This window comes from Giraffa tippelskirchi, chromosome 4 (genome assembly GCF_054371585.1).
Source record: "Giraffa tippelskirchi isolate mGirTip1 chromosome 4, T2T-mGirTip1v1.2.pri, whole genome shotgun sequence".
Classification (NCBI taxonomy): Eukaryota; Metazoa; Chordata; class Mammalia; order Artiodactyla; family Giraffidae; genus Giraffa; species Giraffa tippelskirchi.
In genome coordinates, this window is record NC_137278.1 from 153,738,256 (window position 1) to 153,751,192 (window position 12,937).

The window sequence follows — 12,937 nt, forward strand, 5'->3', positions numbered from 1 at the left end:
GTCACAGCCCCAAAGTTTTGATGCTTTGATGAACAAACCACCAAGAATGTGAAAGCATTCTGTAAAAAAGCACTGCTGTGGGTTGCAGGTGCTTTCTCTACCCCAGGACCAGGAAGGAAAAATAAATTATGTGTAGAAAACAGAGAATGACATGATGGATGTACTTCCCTCAAGGCACTTTTAAGCACCTGTTGCCCTGCTGTGTATGTTTTCTGTACTGGGTGCATGAAATGACTAAAGCACTTAAGAGAAATGAGCTAGATGTTTGCAATATTTTATCACATAGTGTATGCTATATAAATGATAAGTCATTCAGGGAGCAAAGGTATTATTTTGTAAAAGAGAAAGGGCACCTAGGCTGCTGGAGACAAGCCTGAGCTGACAAAGTACCACGGCTGTCCTCTCAACCCTGCTCTCTCCTCCTGCCTCTGTGACACGTTTGCACATGTGATTTTCAGAAGCAGCAGAAGGCAGGGATGACATGCTAGAATTCCAGGTTCACCATGTACACATAGCTCCTGGTGTGTGTCACAGCCCTCAAATTGTGTCATGAAAAAACATGCCTATTTTTCAGTCACTTGATTTGAAAATCAAAAAAGATAAAGTAATCTGGCTTTTAGTTTTAATATTCTTAGTCATGCCCAGATCTTTGCAACCCCATGGACTGGAGTTTGCCAGGCTTCCCTGCTCATGAGGTTCTCCAGGCAAGAAGACTGAAGTGGGTTGCCATTTCCTCCTCCAGGGGATCTTCGCAACCCAGGGTTCCAACCCAGGTCTTCCGAATGGGCAGGCACATTCTTTACCACTAAGCGATCTGGGAAGCCCCATATTCTTAGTAATTCCTACTTTTTGTGAAATATGAATTTAGTAATATAAAAGAGATCAAGGTAAAGTATCATCTAAAGTCCTTAAAAGATATAGTCCTCAGAAACATTCCAAGACCAACAGGGCTTACTTAAATAAAAAGAAAAAAACAAGAAACAAAAGATATTAACATATCCTAGTTTGACTTCTCAGTAAAACCAATAGAATATTAACCACTACATGATATTCACTAGATCTTTAACACCTCAGAAAAATAGAGTATTTATGTAATATGTGGATGGGCTGTGGGTACATCAGTGGCCACAGTGTAAGCTTTGACTTTATTTCGAAAATTTTTTCTCACCACCAGCAGAAGAGAGAAAATTGCACGGAATTTGTATCCTAATCCAGCCTAATTCCCTTTCTTTACCGGTAAACTGTATTAATTGGTTTTCTGAACCCTAAATATTAGGACTACTAAGTGGAAAATAATTTGCTATAAGCCTTCTAAACACTGTGGCTGTCTCCTGTGCTTTTCCTCACAAGAGAACATGATGAGACTGTTTTCCCAACACAATCTGTAAAACTCATCCTATCCTGGCCAAGATGGGAGGGACAATCAGCAAGCAGTGGTGATCATTAATGAAAAGTAAAAAATATAGATGAGAATCTCTCATACAGTTGGCCTTACTGCACATACCCTCCATTTCACCTCTCTTGAGACAGCATAATATTTAAGCTCTCCACTGTGGGTGAACTCACATAGACTGCATTCAAGAGGAAGAGTGGGGCATGTACAGCCAGCAGGGGTGTCCACAGCGGCCTCTCCCATTTGGTTATGTTTCCCATGGGCTTACATCCTGGTCATTCAGGAGAAATCATGAAGTACTAGTGACAAGGAATGAGTCCATCTGACTGATTTTCCTCAGTTCAGTTCAGTTCAGTCGCTCAGTCGTGTCTGACTATTTGCGACCCCATGAATCGCAGCACGCCAGGCCTCTCTGTCCATCACCAGCTCCCGGAGTCTACCCAAACCCATGTCCATCGAGTCACTGATGCCATCCAACCATCTCATCCTCTGTTGTCCCCTTCTCCTCCTGCCCCCAAACCTACCCAGCATTAGGGTCTTTTCCAATGAGTCAACTCTTCGCATGAGGTGGCCAAAGTATTGGAGTTTCATCTTCAACATCAGTCCTTCCAATGAACACCCAGGATTGATCTCCTTTAGGATGGACTGATTGGATCTCCTTGCAGTCCAAGGGACTCTCAAGAGTCTTCTCCAACACCACAGTTCAAAAGCATCAATTCTGCAGCGCTCAGCTTTCTTCACCGTCCAATTCTCACATCCATACATGACCACTGGAAAAACCATAGCCTTGACTAGACGGACTTTTGTTGGCAAAGTAATGTCTCTGCTTTTAAATATGCTATCTAGGTTGGCCATAACCCTCTCTGTCCCCCAAATATGGTAAATGTAACAAAATTGTCAAAAAGCAGAAGCAGCCATCACCAGAACCAAACAAAATCATTCAGAGAATCATTTCAAAATATACTTGTATAATTCTCATTTTAAAATTTTAATTAAAGTAATATATATATGCAAGTTTCTGTGAAATAAGATAAAGAACGGTAGGTTCCATTTGATCTCTGGCTATTCTGCATTAGGCAGTATATTAGTAACTTTATAGAAGCTCTCTTATTAGTCCTTATGAGAATTTCATGAGCAACTGTTATTTTGCCCATTTTTATAAATGATGAAACTGAAACCCCAAGATATTAAATGTTTCCCAACATCGAGCATCCAGCAGTCTTTGGAACACATTCAGATTTATGGTTCTTGTATTTCAAACTCTGATCTTAAAACCCAACATTACTTACATTTCAGAGATTAATAAAATAATATACTATTTTAATGTCAAATAATCTTTAAAAAATCTATTAAAGATACTGATGATTCTGCCAAAAACATGAAGGGTTCCCTTCTCCTCCATCTTGTGGTTCCCATATCTGCACTTATCTAATTCTTCAAAGTGTGTTTACTGAACTTAAAAGGCAGAGAACTGCTCAAAAACCATAATCACGCCAGTTAGCTTCACCAGTCCATCATAAAGATTTCTTCAAAGAGCATTTCGTCTCCCACTTTCCAAATGAAATGTAGTTAAAACATAGGCTGCATGTTACAAGGCAGTTTTATAAAGTTTTATATGGTGCAAGATTTTTCAGCCATTTATGAGTGCTTTTTCCTTTTCCTCATAATTTTTTCCCTTTACACACTGTGGCCTAAGAATAGTTTAAAGAAGGAAACTTTTGAGATCCACACCTATCTATTTCATTTATTCTCACAATACTGTGAGAATATGGAAATAACTGTTAACCAACTTTACCAAATTCAATGGCAGGGTCAAGAATGCCCTGGATCTCTGGGATTATATCATTTTAGTCAGGTTGGAAATAATTGTTTGAATGTTCACAGAGTGAGACAAGGATACAATATGAATGACAGAGTTAAAATAGTCTGTTTCCAAATTACATGTTGTTTAGTTGCTAAATTGTGACCCCATGGACTGTAACCCTCCAGGCTCCTGTGTCCATGGTATTTCCCTGGCACGAATACTGGAGTGGATCGCCATTCCCTTCTCCATGGGATCTTCCTGACCCAGGTATGGAACCCGCATCTCCTGCATTGGCAGGCAGATTCTTTACCACTGAGCCACCAAGGAAGCCCTCCCAGATTACAGGCTGTGTGCCTAGTCACTCAGTTGTGGCTGACTCTTTGAGACTCCATGGACAGCAGCCTGTCAGGCCCCTCTGTCTACGGGATTCTCCAGGCAAGAATACTGGAGTGGGTTGCCATGTCCTCCTCCAGGGGATCTTCCCAATCCAGGGATCAAACCAGGTCTCCTGCATTGCAGGCAGATTATTTACCGTCTGAGCCACCAGGGAAGCCCTAGATTACATAGCAGTGACTAAATACAGTGTAGCATGGAGTTTTCCCCTGCTACTAGAACAGATCATGTCTCTGTAGTTGAGAAAAGCTGTATTAATTTGCTTTTATTTAGGAATGATGCTTCATTAGATAGAAATAAAGATGAGGAAGAAGAACTAAAGAGCCTCTTGATAAAAGTGAAAGAGGATAGTGAAAAAGTTGGCTTAAAGCTCAACGTTCAGAAAACTAAGATCATGGCATCTGGTCCCATCACTTCATGGGAAATAGATAGGGAAACAGTGGAAACAGTGTCAGACTTTAGTTTTGTGGGCTCCAAAATCACTGCAGATGGTGGTTGCAGCCATGAAATTAAAAGACGCTTACTCCTTGGAAGGAAAGTTATGACCAACCTAGATAGCATATTTAAAAGCAGAGACATTACTTTGCCAACAAAGGTCCGTCTAGTCAAGGCTCTGGTTTTTCCAGTGGTCATGTATGGATGTGAGAGTTGGATGGTGAAGAAAGCTTAACGCCGAAGAATTGATGCTTTTGAACTGTGGTGTTGGAGAAGTCTCTTGCGAGTCCCTTGGACTGCAAGGAGATCCAACCAGTCCATCCTAAAGGAGATCAGTCCTGGGTGTTCATTGGAAGGACTGATGTTGAAGCTGAAACTCCAACACTTTGGCCACCTCCTTCAAAGAGTTGACTCATTGGAAAAGACCCTGATGCTGGGAAGGATTGGGGGGCAGGAGGAGAAGGAGACGACAAAGGATTGGGGGCAGGAGGAGAAGGATACAACAGAGGATGAGATGGCTGGATGGCATCACCGACTCGATGGACGTGGGTTTGGGTAGACTCCAGGAGTTGGTGATGGACAGGGAGGCCTGGCGTGCTTCGATTCATGGGGTCGCAAAGAGTCGGACACAACTAAGCGACTGAACTGAACTGAACTGAAATACATAGATACATAGATAGGTAGGTAGATGTTAATGCAATGAGAAGCATGGGGAAAATGAGACTGATAGCCCACAGGTTCAAATTTCAGATGCAAAGTTCACACTGAATGGACACATGCTCATATCTCTTGCCAACACTGTTGAAATGATCATTTTCCTCTTTAGGTTTGAAAAGTTGAATCTAAGTCAAATGAATCCATAATGGGATTCCATCACACTGATATAATAACTACTAGAATACATGGAGAGTTAACATTTCTTGGGTTATTCTTACTGGTTATAGAAAGACAGGAGTCAGTGCCTAGAGTCTATCCATCACAACCAGGACCATGAGGACAAGCAGCACAACTAGGTGCCTGATAACAACAGAAATGTTTTCTCTCACAGTTCTGGCGGCTTGAAGTTCCAAGTCAAGGTGCCAGCAGGACCTTACTCCTGAAGACTATAGGGAAGAATCCTTTCTTGCCTCTTTCAGTTTGTGGTAGCCTCAGACATTCCTTGGCTCTTGGTAACATAATTACAATCTCTGTCCCTATCTTCAGGAGGCCTTCCTCCCTATGTAGGGCACCACTCACAGGATTTAGGGCCCATTCTAAATACAGAATGATTTCATCTCAAGATCCTTTAATTACATTTGCAAATACTCTATTTCCAAATAACGTTACACTCTAAGATTCAGGGTGGAGTTGAATATTTGGAGGTGGGGTCACTATTTAACTCACAGCAGACTCTCACATGAGTAGGAAAGGTGGGCCCCTACCCTGGTTCTCAGTCTTCAGAGGGCTTCACATGTAACAAATTAAAAAGGATGGCCACATATACCACAGACACATGCAAAAATACATTTATTAAACAATGCAGGAGTGTCTCTGTAACTTGAAGTCTGGCCATCAGCACCACCACAGCCCGACCTGTATGCCTAGACATCTCCTCTGTGACTAACACAAATCAAGCCCTTGGAAGTGCTTCTCCTTGTTTATCCTGTGTTCCCTGAGAATAAAAAGCATCTAGAGATGAATACCATGAACATGTGGGTGGATAGCAGTGCTTCTGGGTATAAGAAGAGTGCAAGTGGTAGAAGCACTTCAGAAAGAGAGAAAACTAATTCATTTGCTAAATATTTCCTCTCAAATAGCATGAATGAAACAGATTATTGCATAACTATTATTCCCCAGAGTGCTGAGTGTCCATTCATTTTTTTCTCTCCCTGCTATAATCTGTGGATCCAATTTGTGATCCAAAAGGTGTATGAATCAGTGCAGATTTCACCATAGTTTTACTTGGCAGCTAAGAAACATTCTGTAATAGTAGCAAGGCTTCCCTGATGGCTCAGATGATAAAGAATCTGCCTGCAATGCAGGAGACCCAGGTTCGATCCCTGGGTCAGGAAGCTCCTCTGGAGAAGGGAATGGCAACCCACAATTTGTGATCCAAAATGTGTACGAATCAGTGCAGTATTCACCATAGCTTTACTTGAGAGCTGAGAAACATTCTGTAATATTAAAATATTAATATCACACTTAAACTTGCAAATCTATTTAGAACTATTATCTATATATCTATCTATGTCAAAATCTGATATGCACTGAAGTATAATACTCTTTACTTTGTCAACTAGGTGATCACTAAACATGATAATGGTGAAGTTTTATCTTTTATTTAATTAATCAAATTTTTAAATGTTAGCTTTATATAATTACTTTAGATTCAGTTTTTCATTTTTAATAATTTTAACTTGAAATCTACATTTTAATTTTATTAGATAATATTGTGCATTTTAGGGAAGAGTTCCATGAAAAGTAATTCTAATATTTTACATCCTATTCAGCTTATATTTCTGAAGATAATGCATTCAAATAATATATATTTTGAAAACAATTATACTTTAATTCATATTCTAATGAAGATATATTCAAACTATGTGCACTATAAAATTAATTACAACAGAACATAAATCAGAAATCAAAAATGTTGATTATAGTTATTAATGGTTGTGCTGAAATGAAGACAAAAATAAATTTGATACAATAAATAGACAATAATTTACAAATTATGTATGTCTCTATTTTATTATCCCAAACTTTGCCAGCTCATCAACAGAATATCCATGTCTGCATGATAATAATTAAATTTATTTGTCTGACATTTTGGCTACTCTCAATCATATTAAAACCATATGTGAAACATATTTTTAAATTATTATAATTGTAAAACTATGTTAATGCAAAAGGAGAAAACATTTGTATTAAACAGTTTGATAACTTGATTCATGATTGTTAAATATTTAAATTACTGGGAAAATATTTTATTATGCAACAATCTATTTCACTCATGCTGTATGAGAGAATGATTTGATCAATTAATTAGTATTTTCTCTTTCTTAAGTGATCTGTGGGCCCCGTTCTCTGTCTTCTGGCACTACAAGCTCAGCAGTGGGCAGGACCCGCACTTGCTTTCAAAATACATAGAATGGGTGACTGGCAGTTGGACGGCTAATTTTCAATTATTACTATTGTTTTCATTTTCTAGGTCTGCAAAAAAAAATAATAAAAGTAGTACAGAATGGGCTTAAACAAAAGAAACTAATTGTCTCACAGTTCTGGAGGCTAAGGACTTCCCTGGTGGCTCAGACGGTAAAGCATCTGCCTACAATGCGGGAGACCCAGGTTTGATCCCTGGGTCAGGAAGATCCCCTGGAGAAGGAAATGGCAACCCACTCCAGTACTCTTGCCTGGAAAATCCCATGGATGGAGGAGCCTGGTAGGCTACAGTCCATGGGGTCGCAAAGAGTCAGACACGACTGAGCAACTTCACTTTCTGGAGGCTAAAACTCCAAGATCAGCTAAAACTCCTGTCAGTTGGGTTTATTTCTTCCAAGGGCTGTGAAGGAAGGACCTGCCTTGGGCCTCTTTCCTGGGCATGTAGATGGCCATCTTTTCCTGTGTCTATATATCATCTTCCCCATAGGTGTCTGTATCCAAATCTCCTGTTCTGATTGGATTGCGGCTAATTACACTGCTCAGGGCTCACCCTAAAAGCTTCATTTTAATTCAAGTATCTCTATAAAGACCTTATCTCCAAATACAGTCACATTCAGAGGTACTGGGCTTCCCAAGGGGCTGAGTGGTAAAGAACCTGCCTGCCAATGCAAGAGATGTAAGAGACTCGGGTTCAATCTCTAGGTCAGGAAGATCCCCTGGAGGAGGAAATGGCAACCCACTCCAGTATTCTTCCCTGGGAAATCTCATGGACAGAGGAGCCTGGTGGGCACCAGTCCATGAGGTTGCAAAGACTCAGACATGACTGAACGACTGAGCACACACACACACATTCTAAGGTACTAGGGGTTACAACTTTAACATGAATTTTGGGGAAGGATATAATTCTGCCCATAACATCTACTCCAGACATGAAAATGTCAGTCTTTTGTCTTTTTGTCCTATTGGACTGAACCACTGTCCATAAATACTTGTGTGTTTTCCACAAGGCCATTAACACACATCAAGTGGTTTTTGGCCACAGAGGACAAAAACTTCTATAATTATAATCATTTTTCTGGATATAATTTTGACTCTCATTTCCTTAAATGAGACAAAATTTTATATGATAATAGCTCAGCTAATAGATACAATGTGGCATTCTCTCCCAAATTTATTTGTGCTGTGCTTGACAGAAGGAGTTCTCAACTTTATTGAGTTTTAGCAATGTTTCATTTTTTTTGAGTCCTAGGCAATTACTCTTCAAGGTAATAAACATGAGTCATTCTTTTACGATTGCTAATCTATTTTTATGTATCTGCATAATATGTAGTTGATGAACTTTAATAAAATCTGAAGTGAGGTCCCCTCGAGGCCATTTTCAGGCTGCTTTTGCTGAAACCAATGAGTGGAAATTTAGTTCACTCAGCATCCCGTGTGTTTCTTTTTAAAACAGATGGGCTAATGAGAAGCATGTCTGTGCTGGCCTGGTGTAATGGTCTGACCTCTAACACCGGTTGTTAAAACAAACTACACACCATCCAGGATCTAACTGCTAATGATTCGATGGTGTAACATAACTTAATTGAATATACTTTCAGCTTGGAAAAGGTAAATAGGAAACAAGGCAGCAAGAATAAGCATGTCTGCAAAGATGCCATCTAACTGTTTCTGGAAGAAATCCAGGAGAGTACAGTCTGAACTAAATCGGATAATTCTGTCTGTTTTCTCTTCTGAAGAAATGTTCTATCCCAAGTAATCAGTAAGTGATTGAACTACTTAGGGGTTCTACCTAGGACCTAAATAGGAGACTGGCAATTCTGGAAGCAAGACATTTGGTCTACAGAAGGAATCCTTTTTGTAAGGGCATCCTCTAGGGTTATACTTCTGCCAAATAGTTTGCATAACTGTTCTTCAAATCATAATTTTTCCATTTTATATTTTATTATGTACATATCTACCTCCCTTATTTACTGAAAATCACTATAGACAAGCAACACTCTAATTTTTTTTAATTTTAAAATAAACAACCATAATGTTACAAAGTTTACAAATGAAATAGGAATAGAATAAAAATGAATTTTAAATTCTAAAATTAGAGAATGAAAAGGGTCTCCAAGGAGTCAACTTGCAAAATTCCCCATTTTGAGGTAACTGAATGTCCATATAAGTGACAAAAATCCACTGCAACCCAAAACACATGCCAGAGAAGGGCTCTGAACCTTAAAAAAAAATTTAACACATAAGCCAGTTGCTAATGTTACACTGTCTCTCATTGGTGACATAACTCCAGCCACAAGTGTGTCAGTACATATTTCTCTTACAGCTGGAAAACAGAGTTGGTAGTTAGGTATCAGTTCTCTATCATTTGGTCCCCACCCCATATGGAAACCCCAATACCCACCTAGTTTTCAGAAATGTAATATCAATGGGTACTTGAATCTCCAGTGTGCTTTGAAATTAAAATATTAAAAGTGCTCTTCTCACTTCACTTACTTTCATTATAATTACTGAATATTACCATGAGCTCATGCTGATTGAGATATACATACAGATATTCAGAATCAGGTTAAAATTGTGTGTGTGTGTGTGTGTGTCCATTTTCTATACGCTTGTGATTCTGTTAAATGCTTTCATGCCTCCTTAAGAGCAAAAATTATTCTCCATCTTATTTCCAAAGTCCCAGAAAAAGGTCTGGCACATAATGGCCGGTGATGTGTATCTATTTGAGTTTGGAAATCCTTACAAAAATGATGTTTTTAATGACACCTCATCAAGGCTATTTTATCTTCTTACTATGAGGGCTTTACATTCCAGTTTCCTTGTTTTGTAAGAGCTTCTTCTTTATTTATATCCAACTGCAAATTCTTTAACATAAACCACTGTTTTTTCACCTACCTATTCCTGAAAAATGAAATGCTGATATATCATCCCTATTAATGCATAATAATCTTTAACTATCAATTTTCACTTCTAGAGTTTGACCTTCCCTTCTTAACTCTGCCATCTGTGATTACCAAAAAATAGATTTAATTGCAATTGTGCATGTGTGTGTCTGTGTGTCTGTGTAGTACAAACGGCTGTCTTAAATGGAGATAGCAAATTGATTATTATCTAATTCTACTCAAGAAATCCATGAGTCATGCATCACTGTTCTGTGCTTAGCGTGAGCAAAGACTCTTCTTAGAAACAGAGAGGAGGATGCTAACAAATCACAGTACCTTCTAGTAAACTGTATCTGAAAATCAGCAACTAAAACAGTTAAAAAAAAAAAACAGAGTACAAAACAAAAATTAGACAAAAATTCCTACAAGTTTAACAGAAATTTACTCTTTTCAGTAAAGAGATATGAGCAACTGATTTTGGTTTTTTGTATTTAATACAGCTGGAATCAAGGAACGTATACCAGGAATCATTTGTGAGTAAGTGTGTGTGTGTGTGTGTGTGTGTGTGTGTGTGTGTGTGTGTGTGTGTGTGTGTGTTGGGGATGGGTGGAGAATTGGAAGTTCCTGGAAATTAGAAAGACCTAGATTTGCTTGAGGTCAAGATCTGCTTTCTCACTATATTTGCTGGTAATTATCATATCCTTAAATCTTTGGAAAATACTGTCTCCCATCAGAAATGCTAGTTATCATCTACAAAGGATATAACACTTTTGCAATTCTCTGCTACTTACTAATTTGGGGAATCTAGGTTAGAGTCAGTGAGCTTCAGTTATCTCATCCCTTACAGGGGAGTAGCCAAACCTTCTAGAAATGCTTTAAAAATCAAACAAGGTAGTGTCTATAAGCACTGGCAGATAATAGGAGTTCAATAAATATGGGTAACATTTTCTTGGCATAGTATCTTTGGTCCTGTAAAACCTCCAAAATACTGGTGAAATGTATGACTGATTAAAAATATATTTTTTAAAGAATAATTTAAGGACAAGCGTTTATATAAGAGCTAATCTGAAAGAGCTCTCTGAAGTCAAATATAGAACAATCTGAGCCATAAAATAATGTGATATTGGATTATAAACCAAAGATAAAATAAATATAAACACATCTATACTGAAATAATGACTCAGTAAATAAAGGAAAGGAGGAGAAGGGACAGATCTTCCTTATGAAAGAATTCCAAGTAATTTATGTGGATATTCTCCCTCCCATTGTTTCATCCTCCCTCCTGTCTTGGGTGTGGGTTGGGTTTAGGACTTACTGACTCCTTTACAAAGAATATAGGGGGAAAAGGGGTCAAACGGTAATGTTACAGTAGGGAAACCTGAGACACCCTACCTTAACCAAGTGATCAAAGTCAATCTCACCAGTGGTTAAGTCATCACATTGATATCACAGGTCCCCTGATGTAATGTGATGAGAAGGACACATCGCGTCTATGGTTCATCACAAAAATCATAACCCCATTGTGATTCTGACCATGAAAAAAACATGAGGGATGCTTTTCAAAATGCTGGACTAGTATTCTTCAAAACTGCCAAGGTCATGAAAATAAGGAGAGGTAGAGAAATTTGTCACAGTCCAGAGAATACTGAGAAGATATGACAACCAAATGCAACATGGTGTCTTGGATTAGAAACAGGAACACAAAAAGGACATTAATGGAAAAGCTGGTGAAATCCCAATAATCCTGATAACCTGTAAATCACTTAACAGTAACACACCAATGCTAATTTCTTCCTTTGTGTAAGTGTGCCTCAATTCTATAAGGTGTTACCATTAAGAGAATCTGAGCATAGAGTACAGAAATTCAGCATTATATTTGCAACTTTTCTGTAAATCTAAAATTATTCCAAAATAAATATTTTATATAAAAAAATGAAACTTTCATATGTGGTATCATTCTCCTTATTAAATAATTTCAAACACAAAGAAAATGTACCAAGGAAGCTGAAATCTTGATCCTTCCTCTCTAATATCATAATAGAGTGTTTAGTGAAGTTGTGAGGTTCAATCAACTCAAAAAGCAACATTATAAAGCTCTTTGAATTGCCAAGATGAAAGAAAATTATATATAAGTTATGTAAATGAAGTCTTCGTTTGGCCATTCAGAAATGTTCCTAGATATGGGAGGCTTAAGTAAGAGATGAATCTTTGTAAGCTGTTTTCTCGAATCCAAATTCATTCTGCCTATATTTTTGAGTGCATAATGCAGAAAAGACTGACAGAAAATGGAAAACTCCAATCAATCTGATTATTTAACACCATGTATCACAGAACCTCAGCCAAAACTAAGAGGAATTTTTCTTACTGATTTCATCTATGAGTTTGCTTTTTAAAGTAGTGAAATTTAGACTGCACGTAGACACAGAAAGGCATTTCCCTGTCCATGGGAACACCGACAGGAAGCACTTTTAATCTATTATGAGATGAGAGCCATCACATAGTTAGCAGTCCACCAAATACACCCCTCTGAAGAAATGCAATTCAGCTGGAGTGGCTGAGTTGCCTTCATAAGGGTTCCACAGTTTTCGACAGGTTTCCCAAACCCCAATACTCAGGGTCTTCAGTGGGTGCTATTTAACAGGGGAGCTCTGTCCTACTTTCTCTGGATGTTGGAGACTTCACATCTGCCTACCAGCTTTGGTCCCAGCTTTTGCCCTTGCACATCAGCAGGCTCACAATTTTGGTTTTCACTGATGAATAAACTTAAAGCAGATTGGCATGTCTGATACCTGGTTAAACAAAGCCTGCAGTTACACCCATGCCCAAACTACTACATTTGATTTCGTCAGTGCAAACTGAGGGTCAACCTGGTGAACAAAAGTTTCAGGT

General features: G+C 38.5%; 1 long non-coding RNA gene across 1 annotated transcript in view; it reads right to left on the bottom strand.

Moving 5' to 3' along the window:
• Positions 1–12,937, bottom strand: part of LOC145503612 (uncharacterized) — a 272,210-nt gene that overhangs the window by 109,497 nt on the left and 149,776 nt on the right. The window lies entirely within an intron of this gene.